The sequence below is a fragment of the Giraffa tippelskirchi genome, chromosome 9, assembly GCF_054371585.1.
Source record: "Giraffa tippelskirchi isolate mGirTip1 chromosome 9, T2T-mGirTip1v1.2.pri, whole genome shotgun sequence".
Taxonomy (NCBI): Eukaryota; Metazoa; Chordata; class Mammalia; order Artiodactyla; family Giraffidae; genus Giraffa; species Giraffa tippelskirchi.
This window is the reverse complement of record NC_137283.1, coordinates 153,258,989-153,269,469: the sequence shown is the minus strand read 5'-3', so window position 1 is coordinate 153,269,469 and position 10,481 is coordinate 153,258,989. Positions and strand designations below refer to the sequence as shown.

Genomic DNA, 10,481 nt, shown 5'->3' with positions numbered 1-10,481 from the left:
GAAGTAGGTCAGGTGGTCTGGTATTCCCACGTCTTGAAGAATTTTCCACAGTTTGTTGTGATCCACACAGCCAAAGTCTTCAGTGTAGTCAATAAAGCAGAAATGGTATGGACCTAACAGAAACAGAAGATACTAAGAAGAGGTGGCAAGAATACACAGAAGAACTGTACAAAAAAGTTCTTCACGACCCAGATAATCACGATGGTGTGTTCACTCACCTAGAGCCAGACATCCTGGAATGTGAAGTCAAGTGGGCCTTAGAAAGCATCACTACGAACAAAGCTAGTGGAGGTGATGGAATTTCAGTTGAGCTATTTCAAATCCGCAAAGGTGATGCTATGAAGGTGATGCTGTGAAAGTGCTGCACTCGATATGCCAGCAAATTTGGAAAACTCAGCAGTGGCCACAGGACTGGAAAAGGTCAGTTTTCGTTCCAATCCCAAAGAAAGGCAATGCCAAAGAATGCTCAAACTACTGCACAATTGTACTCATCTCACATGCTAGTAAAGTAATGCTCAAAATTCTCGAAGCCAGGCTTCAGCAATACGTGAACCGTGAACTTCCAGATGTTCAAGCTGGTTTTAGAAAAGGCAGAGGAACCAGAGATCAAATTGCCAACATCTGCTGGATCATTGAAAAAGCAAGAGAGTTCCAGAAAAACATCTATTTCTGCTTTACTGACTATGCCAAAGCCTTTGACTGTGTGGATCACAATAAACTGTGGAAAATTCATGGGGTTGCAAAGAGTCGGACACAACTGAGGGACTGAACTGAACTGAACTGATCCAACTCATCCATACTGATAACATTATTATTATCCCATGTCCATAATAGTAATACCTTTGAAAGTCAAAGGTATCTGAACTTCAGTTTTGTCATCTGCAAGATGGCTGAATAGTTTCATTTAGATCATCTCCAAAGTTCCTTCTAGCTCTCAAAACCACATTTGTATAATTCATTTTGTTATACTGAGTTTCTTGTCTCAGATTGAATCTCCTTGTTATTTGGACAAGGTTAAGCCTTTCAGTGGGACTTCCCTGGTAGTGCAGCTGGTAAATAATCTGTCTGCAATGCAGGAGGCCTCAGTTCAATTCCTGGGTTGGGAAGATCCTTTGAAGAAGGGATAGTCTACCCACTCCAGTATTCTTGGGCTTCCCTGGTGGCTCAGATGGTAAAGAAGCCACCTGCAATGTGTGAGTCCTGGGTTCGATCTCTGGGATGAGAAGATGCCCTGGAGGAGGGCATGGCCACCCACTCCAGTATTTTTGCCTGGAGAATCCCCATGGACAGAGGAGCCCGGCAGGCTACAAAAGAGTCGGACAAGACTGAGTGACTAAGCACAGAACAGCAAACCTTTGAGTAGTTTTGAAAGCAGGAATTATTTAAGGAGGCCAAATTATCCATACAGTTAGGCAACTTGTTGGAGCTTCTTGAATAGATGACATCTTGAGCCAGAACTGGCATCCAGCAGGTGACACTATGCCATTATCATGGGCCCAACCAGTCCTCAAGAGGGACACTTCTCTCTCAGTCAGCAATCTTAATGGCAGTAATCAACACTGTCATACTTTGTTTCTTTGTGATTAAAGATGAACTTGATACTTTCTGATTTGAATAATTATGCTCTATTTAATTCTTCTCCCTGTAGTCAGGTGGAAAAAAGCTGAAAAGGGCTTTTGCTAATTCTAAAACTTGACTAAATATCAGGGGTAGACAACACATAATGGGAATTATGTGTTCTCTGACAGAAAGAGGATCAAATCCCACCCACTAGACACAGGTTCTATGCTTGGGTCAGGAAGATTCCCCTGGAGAAGGGAATAGCAACCCATTCCAGTGTTCTTGCCTGGAGAATCCCAAGGACAGAGGAGCCCGGTGGGCTACAGTCCAAGGGATGAAAAAGAGTCAGACACGACTAAGTGACTTTCACTTTCCATAGTATAGTCAGTAGTATGACTATGGAATAGAATATAAATATATTCATAAATCCTTATGACTTCAAGGCATAGTGGGAGACTCTGGATTTGGGGGCAAAGGGAAGAGTTGAGTTCTGGGATTCTTGTTAACTCGTTGACAGAGGCAAAGAGATCTATAGAAGATGGGTTTGGTCCCACTCTATTAAACCCCATTGATCCATGCTGATGGGATTAGAAGTCAGCTCCATTATGCTGGGATTTGTTCCTGACATCTGTTAAAAGATTAAACTGAAACACCAGTGCTGTCTTGAGGTCTGATCATGGAATTGAAGTGTTTCAGGAAGTCACATGTCACTCTCTGCACAGCAGGGTCTGCTCAAAAGTGAAGATGGGTATAGTGGTCCTAGATGAGGTCCTCCTCAGAAAAAAAAACCTGTTTGTTTTCCTTCTGGAATTCTGATTATTTGGATGTTGGGTCCTCCTGGAATGATCTCCTAATTTTCTTGCCTTTTCTTCTACATTTTCTTTTCTGGCCAGTTCTACCTGTTCTTTCTGAAAGATTTCCTCATGTTTATATTTTTTACATTTGTATGGATAACAGGGGTGATATTTAATAACTTTTTCTCTTAAAAAGAAAGGGCATCTAGTGGTTGTATTATCAATGCAAGATTTTCTTTTTTTCTCCCAGAGAATATTATCATTTCTTCCATGCTTTCTTTTCCATGAATTAGCTCTCTCTCTCTTTTTCAAATCTTTTTCTTTTTTCTTTAGGTACTAAGATACAAATTATCATCTCTGTGTTCTGGAGAAAGAGCTTGTCAGTTGATGGACTTAACCAAAGGAGACTGAGTAAGGACTCAAATGTTTTGCTGGACTTCTGTCAAAAAATTAATCCATATTGATATTTTCTTTAGACATTTAATTTTTCCAAAGGAAAATATATTTCAGTGTCCTTAGGAAGAGAAATAGTGAAAGAGATCTAAAGTATGTGCACTTCAATGTAATTCCTGTTTTTAATAAGAAAGGCTAGTCCCTATCCTTTATCGTGTCCTTTTTCTCTCTAGTTTTATTTATGCAGAGAAGAAACTTCCTGTCTTTATGAGAGAGGTGATAGTTGTCTATTAGAACAGGAGGAAAAAAAAAAAACTTCATCTAAGAAATCTATGCACTTGTTAAGGAAATGTGTAACAAGCATCCTAGTTTTTGCCCCATCCTAAGGTTTATGGAGTTCTAATTCCTTAGCCCTTAAGAGCTCTGCCCTGTAAATTATCTTGCTGCTAAATTACATTGCCTTTTCCTAGCCCTGGATTTCAGCTTTCTTAGTTCTGTGAAACCTCTTACTGCTAATACATCTGCTTCCCAAATTTTTATTTTCTATTTTATTTATTTAAAAAAAAATGCTTGGAGTATAATTGCTTTACAAGGTTGTGTTAGTTTCTGCTGTACAATGAAGTCAATCAGCTCTATGCATACATACATCCCCTCCCTCTCACCACCCACCATCCCAACCCTCTAAGCCATCACAGAGCACTGAGCTGAGCTCTCTGTGCTACACCACAGGTTCTCACTGGCTAGCCATTTTACATACAGTAGTGTATTTATGTCAAATCTAATCTCCCAGTTCAGCCCACCCCTCTCCTTCCCACTAACCCCCCACCCCGCACTCCCGTGTTCACATGTCGGTTCTCTAGTCTGTATTCCCAACCTCGAAAAATGTACTGTTGTTTTTTACATGCTCTCTTCTCCTGTGCTTTTTGATTTGTGGTGCGTTCATTTTTATAACTGTGCTATTGTTTTTAATGGGATATTTGAATAAGGCAACGATCTGCGCATGTGTTTACATTGCCGTTTTTCTCATAGTCCCTTTCCCCAGTAACAAGTAGAAGCTGAATTGTAATATGAAGATCCTTCTTAGGGCTCCTGTGGGAGTGAGTGAGCCCTGGAGGTAATGTTCATTTGGCCATATCACCAGTGATGATGCAGTTGCCACTGCTCTGGAGACCACAGATAAAACCAGGAAGATAATTCTGTGGATTTTGCAGTTCTCTCCAAGGAAAGGCGATTGATAGCCCTGTCCTACTGAATCCTGTGTATAAATGTCATTATCATTATCGACATTTTACAGCATTGCTAGCTGAACTTCACATAGGATAATTGAACAAGGTTGCTAATGGAGAAACACATTTGTCCCAGGTCTCTTTGAACCCAGAGACCATCTTCTTCACACGATACATCCTCCTTAACAACCTCAAACTACCCTTCATTACTTACTTAGGAGAAATTGTCTGAAATACGTTATAATTGAGTGAATTTGCCTGAAATTATAATTACTATAATTTTGTGTCCTGAGTTTCCTGCATTATGTTTAGCATAAAACAGTCTTATAAAATTGGAGAAGGACATGGCAACCCAGTCCAATATTCTTGCCTAGAGAATCCTGTGGACTGAGGAGCCTGGTGGGCTGCTGTCCATAGGGTCGCACAGAGTCAGACATGACTGAAGCAACTTAGCATGCATGCATGTATGCATTGGAGAAGGAAATGGCAGCCCACTCCAGTATTCTTGCCTGGAGAATCCCAGGGATGGAGGAGCCTGGTGGGCTGCCATCTATGGGGTCGCAGAGAGTCGGCCACGACTGAAGAGACTTAGCAGCAGCAGCAACAACAATCTTATAAAATAGTATAAAAATTATCCAATATCTATATTAAATACCATATATTAAAGTATAGGGGCCTTCCCTGGTGGCTCGGATGGTAGAGTCTGCCTGCAATGCCAAAGACCAGGGTTCAATCCCTGGGTTGGGAAGATCCCCTGGAGAAGGGAATGACAACCCACTCCAGTATTCTTGCCTGGAGAATCCCATGGACAGAGGAGCCTGATGGGCTATAGCCCATGGGGTCTCAGAGTCCAACACAACTGATAGAGGGTTTAATATTAAAGTATTGTGGGAAATCACACTGCTGCTGCTGCTTTTTAAACCTCCCAGGCACTGCTACCCTAATGAGCCCCAGATTAGCGATTTGCGCACTGTTTCCTGAGGTGTACTTTAGGCTCTTGGTAGTGGGATAAGAATGGACAGAGTAAGGACAGAAACATGAGCATATGGAGCACATGCTTATTTTATGCCTCTTCATCATATCCCAGGACAACATCCTCGGTTCACTTCCAGCTGAGAGACTGAAAATAAATATAAAATAATAGAAGACATTTCCTATCCTCAAAAGAAGTAGACTACCTTAAAACCAATGTCAGTACTTGAAATATTTGCAAGTGAATTTCACGCCTGCAAAGCGGGAGACCTGAGTTCGATCTGTGGGTTGGGAAGATCCCCTGGAGAAGGGGAAGGCTACCCACTCCAGTATTCTGGCCTGGAGAATTACAGAGACTATACAGTCCATGGAATCGGAAAGAGTTAGCCATGACAGAGTAACTTCCACTTTCACTTTTCACACCAGAGGCAAGACAAATGTGGTGCCATAATTCAGCAGATGAGAGGAAGAATCTCTGGGGAGATAGTGATTACTCCTCCTACAAATTGGATTTACATGCTTGTATATCCTCTCAGCACCTCCCTGTCAAATCTATCACACCCTAAACGGCATTACAAAAACAAATTCTCTTTTTCTAATGAGTTTTTCATGTTTCTCTCTTCTGTTTACTGGAAACATGAGTTTCTCATCAGTGAGGGCAACACATTTATTCTTTAAAGTAAATTTGAATTGAAATTCTAGAAGAAAAGTGGGTGGCAAATGCCTGGCAAGGTAAATAATTTGTTGAGACATAAAAGATAATAAATTTAAACCACTTTCACTGGAACTTGAAGGTTTAATTCTACGCAGAAGTATTGGAGAAAGAAAATGAGGCAGCATAAGTTAAAATTGCAAAATTAATCCTTACAAAAGCAAAAAGTAGGATGATTTACTAATGGAAGTTCTCATTTGTGAGCCAGTGACAGCAATATTTTGTTCTTAATATAATAGCTAGAATCTGGATTGTGATCTATTTTTACCATTTCTGTCCGGCTTTTGTTTTCAGCATTTAAAGAATGTACAGAAGGGCCGTGGTCGCCTTTCCAGAGGTGATTACTGGGCAGGCTCAGTCTTTCGCCTCAGTCTCGAGTGCTAGCTGGCAGCCAAGCGTACGCCCTCAGGGATCAGCAGCCGCCATCAACGGTGCTTAGGGTCCTCTGGGCTCCTCTGCGCCACTCGCTCGCCACGCCCTCCGCCATCATAAGCCGCCATCATGGTAAAGCTCGCAAAGGCCGGTAAAAATCAACGTGACTCTAAGAAAGTGGCTCCTCCTCGAAGAAGATAGTGAAAATGAGGAAATGTCATTAGATGAAGAGGATGAGAGCAGTGGAGAAGAGCTTGTTATCCCTCAGAAAAAAAGGCAAGAAGGCTATCACAACTCCAGCAAAGAAGATGATGGCTTCCCCAGCAAAAAAGGCCGCAGTTGCCACACCGGCAAAGAAAGCAGTTGTCACCCCTGGCAAAAAAGGCATTGGCTACGCCAGCCAAGAAGACAGTTACATCTGCCAAAGCAGTAGTAATGCCTGGCAAAAAGGGAGCCACCCCAGGCAAAGCATTGGTAGCAACCTCTGGTAAGAAGGGAGCAGCTGCTCCAGCCAAGGGAGCAAAGAATGGCAAGAATGCCAAGAAAGAAGACAGTGATGAGGAAGATGAAGATGACGGTGAAGAAGACAAGGATGATGAAGAAGAGGATGAGCCAGCAGTGAGAAAAGCAGCTGCTTTTGGTGCTGCTCCTGCCACAGATGATGAGGAGGATGAAGATGCCTCTGAAGAAGAATCTATGGAGATTGTATCAGCCAAAGGAAAGAAAGCTCCAGCAAAAGCTGTTCCTGTGAAGGCCAAGAGCACTGCTGAAGATGAAGATGAAGAGGATGATGATGATGAAAAGGAGGAGGAAGAGGAGGAGGAGGAAGAAGAGGAGGAAGAGGAAGAAGAGCCTGTCAAAGAAGCACCTGGAAAAGGAAAGAAGGAAATGGCCAAACAAAAAGCAGCTCCTGAAGCCAAGAAACAAAAAGTGGAAGGCACAGAACCAACTACATCTTTCAGTCTCTTTGTTGGAAACCTGAACTTCAATAAATCTGCTCCTGAATTGAAAACAGGTGTCAGTGACCTTTTTGCTAAAAATGATCTTGCTGTTGTCAATGTCAGAATTGGTGTGTCTAGGAAATTTGGCTATGTGGATTTTGAATCTTCTGAAGACCTGGAAAAAACCTTGGAACTCACTGGTTTAAAAGTCTTCGGAAATGAAATTAAACTAGGAAAACCAAAGGGAAAAGACAGTAAGAAAGATCGCGATGTGAGAACACTTTTGGCTAAAAATCTGCCTTGCAAAGTTACTTGGGATGAATTAAAAGAAGTGTCTGAAGATGCTGTGGAGATCAGATTAGTCAGCAAGGATGGAAAGAGTAAAGGGATTGCTTATATTGAATTTAAGGCAGAAGCTGATGAAGAAAAAAACCTTGGAAGAAAAGTGGGGAACAAAGATAGATGGACGATCCATTTTCTCTGTCCTACACTGGAGAGAAAGGTCAAAGTCAAGACCATAGAGGTGGAAAGAATAGCACTTGGAGAGATGAATCAAAAACCCTGGTTTTAAGCAACCTCTCCTATAGTGCAATGGAAGAAACTCTTCAGGAAGTATTTGAGAAGGCAACTCATATCAAGATGCCCCAGAACCAAAATGGCAAATCTAAAGGGTATGCATTTATAGAGTTTGCTTCATCTGAAGATGCTAAAGAAGTTTTAAATTCATGTAATAAAAGGGAAATTGAGGGCAGAGCCATCAGACTGGAGTTGCAAGGACCCAGGGGATCACCAAATGTAAGAAGCCAGCCATCCAAAACTGTTTGTCAAAGGTCTCTCTGAGGATACCACAGAAGAGAAGTTAAAGGAGTCATTTTGATGGCTCTATTCGAGCAAGGATAGTCACTGACCGGGAGACTGGATCCTCCAAAGGGTTTGGTTTTGTAGACTTCAACAGTGAGGAAGATGCCAAAGCTGCTAAGGAGGCCGTGGAAGATGGTGAAATCAATGGAAGCAAAGTCACTTTGGACTGGACCAAACCTAAGGGTGAAGGTGGCTTTGGTGGCCGAGGAGAGGCAGAGGTGGCTTTGGAGGCCGAGGTGGTGGCAGAGGTGGCCAAGGTGGATTTGGTGGCAGAGGCCAGGCAGGCTTTGGAGGCCGAGGAGGCAGAGGAGGAGGCAGAGGAGGAGGAGGAGACCACAAGCCACAAGGAAAGAAGACGAAGTTTGAATAATTTCTTCTATCTCTGTCTCTCCCTCTTCCACTTGAAAGAAAGGACTCTGGGGTTTTTACTCTGTTACCTGATCAATGACAGAGCCTTCTGAGGACATTCCAAGACAGTATACAGCCCTGTGGTCAACTTGGAAATCAATATAGATAACATTTCAAGGGATATAACCCTGTCGGTGTTGACTGGATATTCGTATAAACATTTTAGAGATGAGTGATAGAGCTAACCCTTATCTGTAAATTTTGAACTTATATTGTCTCTTCCCATGTATAAAGCCATTTTTTTCCTATGGAGGTTCTTTTTCTTTTTTTCCTTTGGGAGGGTGTAAAGAAAAGCAGAATGTTTTGTCATGATTTTTGCTTCAACAATTTTGAGACAAATTAAAAGTCCTAGAACTCTGGGAAAAAAAAAAAAAGAATGTACGGAAGGAACTCACTTCAAACATGATTGGGTGCATGACAGAACTTTATCTCCACCTCCCCTGCCTCTTATCCGCTTGTTGTGATTCAATCACTAAGTCGTATCTGACTCTTTGTGACCCCATGGCCTGCAGCACGCCAGGATTCCCTCTCCTTCGCTATCTCCCAGAGTTTGCTCAAACTCAGGTCCACTGTGTCAGTGATGCTATTAACCATCTCATCCTCTGTCACCCCCTTCTCCTCCTGCCCTCAATCTTTCCCAGCATCAGGGTCTTATCCTTTAGGCTGGTGGTAATAAAGATCACAGAGTTGCTTGAAGAGAACCAGCGGCCATGTTTCTATAATGCTCCTTTTTGTCTTTGCTTCTCTTTCTTATTTTCACAATATTGTAAGCTTTATCTCAGAGAATTGCTTGAAAAATATTTTAAATGCACAAAGGTAAAGATACTTTTTCCCCATCATCACAGATCATGGCGAGTACATAATTTGGCACTATGTAAAGCATGTTATATTATTTGATTTGATTTACTACTCAAAATTGCCATTCTAGGAATACTATTATTTTTACCAGTTTGCTGTTGAAAAATACAAGGCTTAAGTGGTTAAACAAAATGCTCAAGGTCACACAAGTGAGAAATGAGTTAGGTGAATCTGAGTATTACTAGTATCAATTTAAATTAAATCAGTAGCAATATGCTTCTTAGTAGAGTCTGTTAACTTAAAATCAAACAATAGTGAACTTTAAAATGCCAGCTCAAGCACTTGTTAAACTCTCTTTTAAATGTTAGTAATTTAATAATCTTAATTAGAAATGAATTAGTCACACATAGAATACATATTCCTTTTGGAAATGTCTAACATAATGGCCTGAAGGAAGATAATGCCTCAAACCTGAGCCACAATTGAGCCAACACATTTGTCTTATGGAAAATGTGCCCTGCCCAGTTCACTCTGCAACAGTCTGGAAAAAACTGGAAAAAAGATCAAAATGTGTCTTCCAACCCAAATTTATATTTTTCCTTTGCTTAATAAAATTTCAGCAGCATATAGCTGAGTTGGTGTTAAATATACTGACAGAGGTACAGAAAAACATGCTTTATATTCAATAAACATTGAATTTATTCACAAACTTTATTATACAGAAAAATAGCTTTTAACTTCAGTCAGGAAATAATACATCTGTTCATAAACGTTTTCTTTCCAAATTGATCTGATCTTATGGCAGACTAGACTTCAATGAGGCAGAGACTCACCAAAAACAAAATTCCTTAATATGGTTATAGCTAATGAAACAAAGAAAAGAAGCAAAAGAAACCCATATTCCTCAATCACATAGACCTAAGGAGAAGGCAGTAGTCAATTCAATTCCCTATAATTTCCCCGTATCTGCATTTTTGAGATTGATTATATCTGAATTGTTTGTGACTGGCAACCAAATGTTAAATTGCTTGTTATATAAAAATAACAAATATATTATATAGTGTGCCATTTAAATATTCAAAACATCTCAAATTATTGCAGCTGTCATTTGGGGGCACTTCCAGTATGCCATCCACTAGAAGAGTGTTATTTATATAATGTCACTGTATTTTCACCCTCTTGAAAACTACTACAAACATTTATCTTTAAGATTGCTACATTATTCAGTGTTGTAGCTTGCCCTCCCATCTGTACTATGGAAACAGAATACGAAAAAGAATAAATATCAAGTTTTAAAGAAAGCGTGCTGTATCTCTCTGTAATCAAGTGCACCAATTTGAAAATCTGGCATAAAGATGCCAGGACTGCTGGCAGAGTAAGTTTCCTAAAGTCTGCGAACTATGAAGTTCAATAGGTCAGCCTCATGGATGGCTGTTACTGCCAT

General features: G+C 40.9%; 1 pseudogene; it reads left to right on the top strand.

Moving 5' to 3' along the window:
• The first annotated feature begins 6,158 nt into the window (after window positions 1-6,158).
• LOC145520419 (nucleolin pseudogene) lies at window positions 6,159-8,201 on the top strand (annotated as a pseudogene).
• The last annotated feature ends 2,280 nt before the right edge of the window (window positions 8,202-10,481 follow it).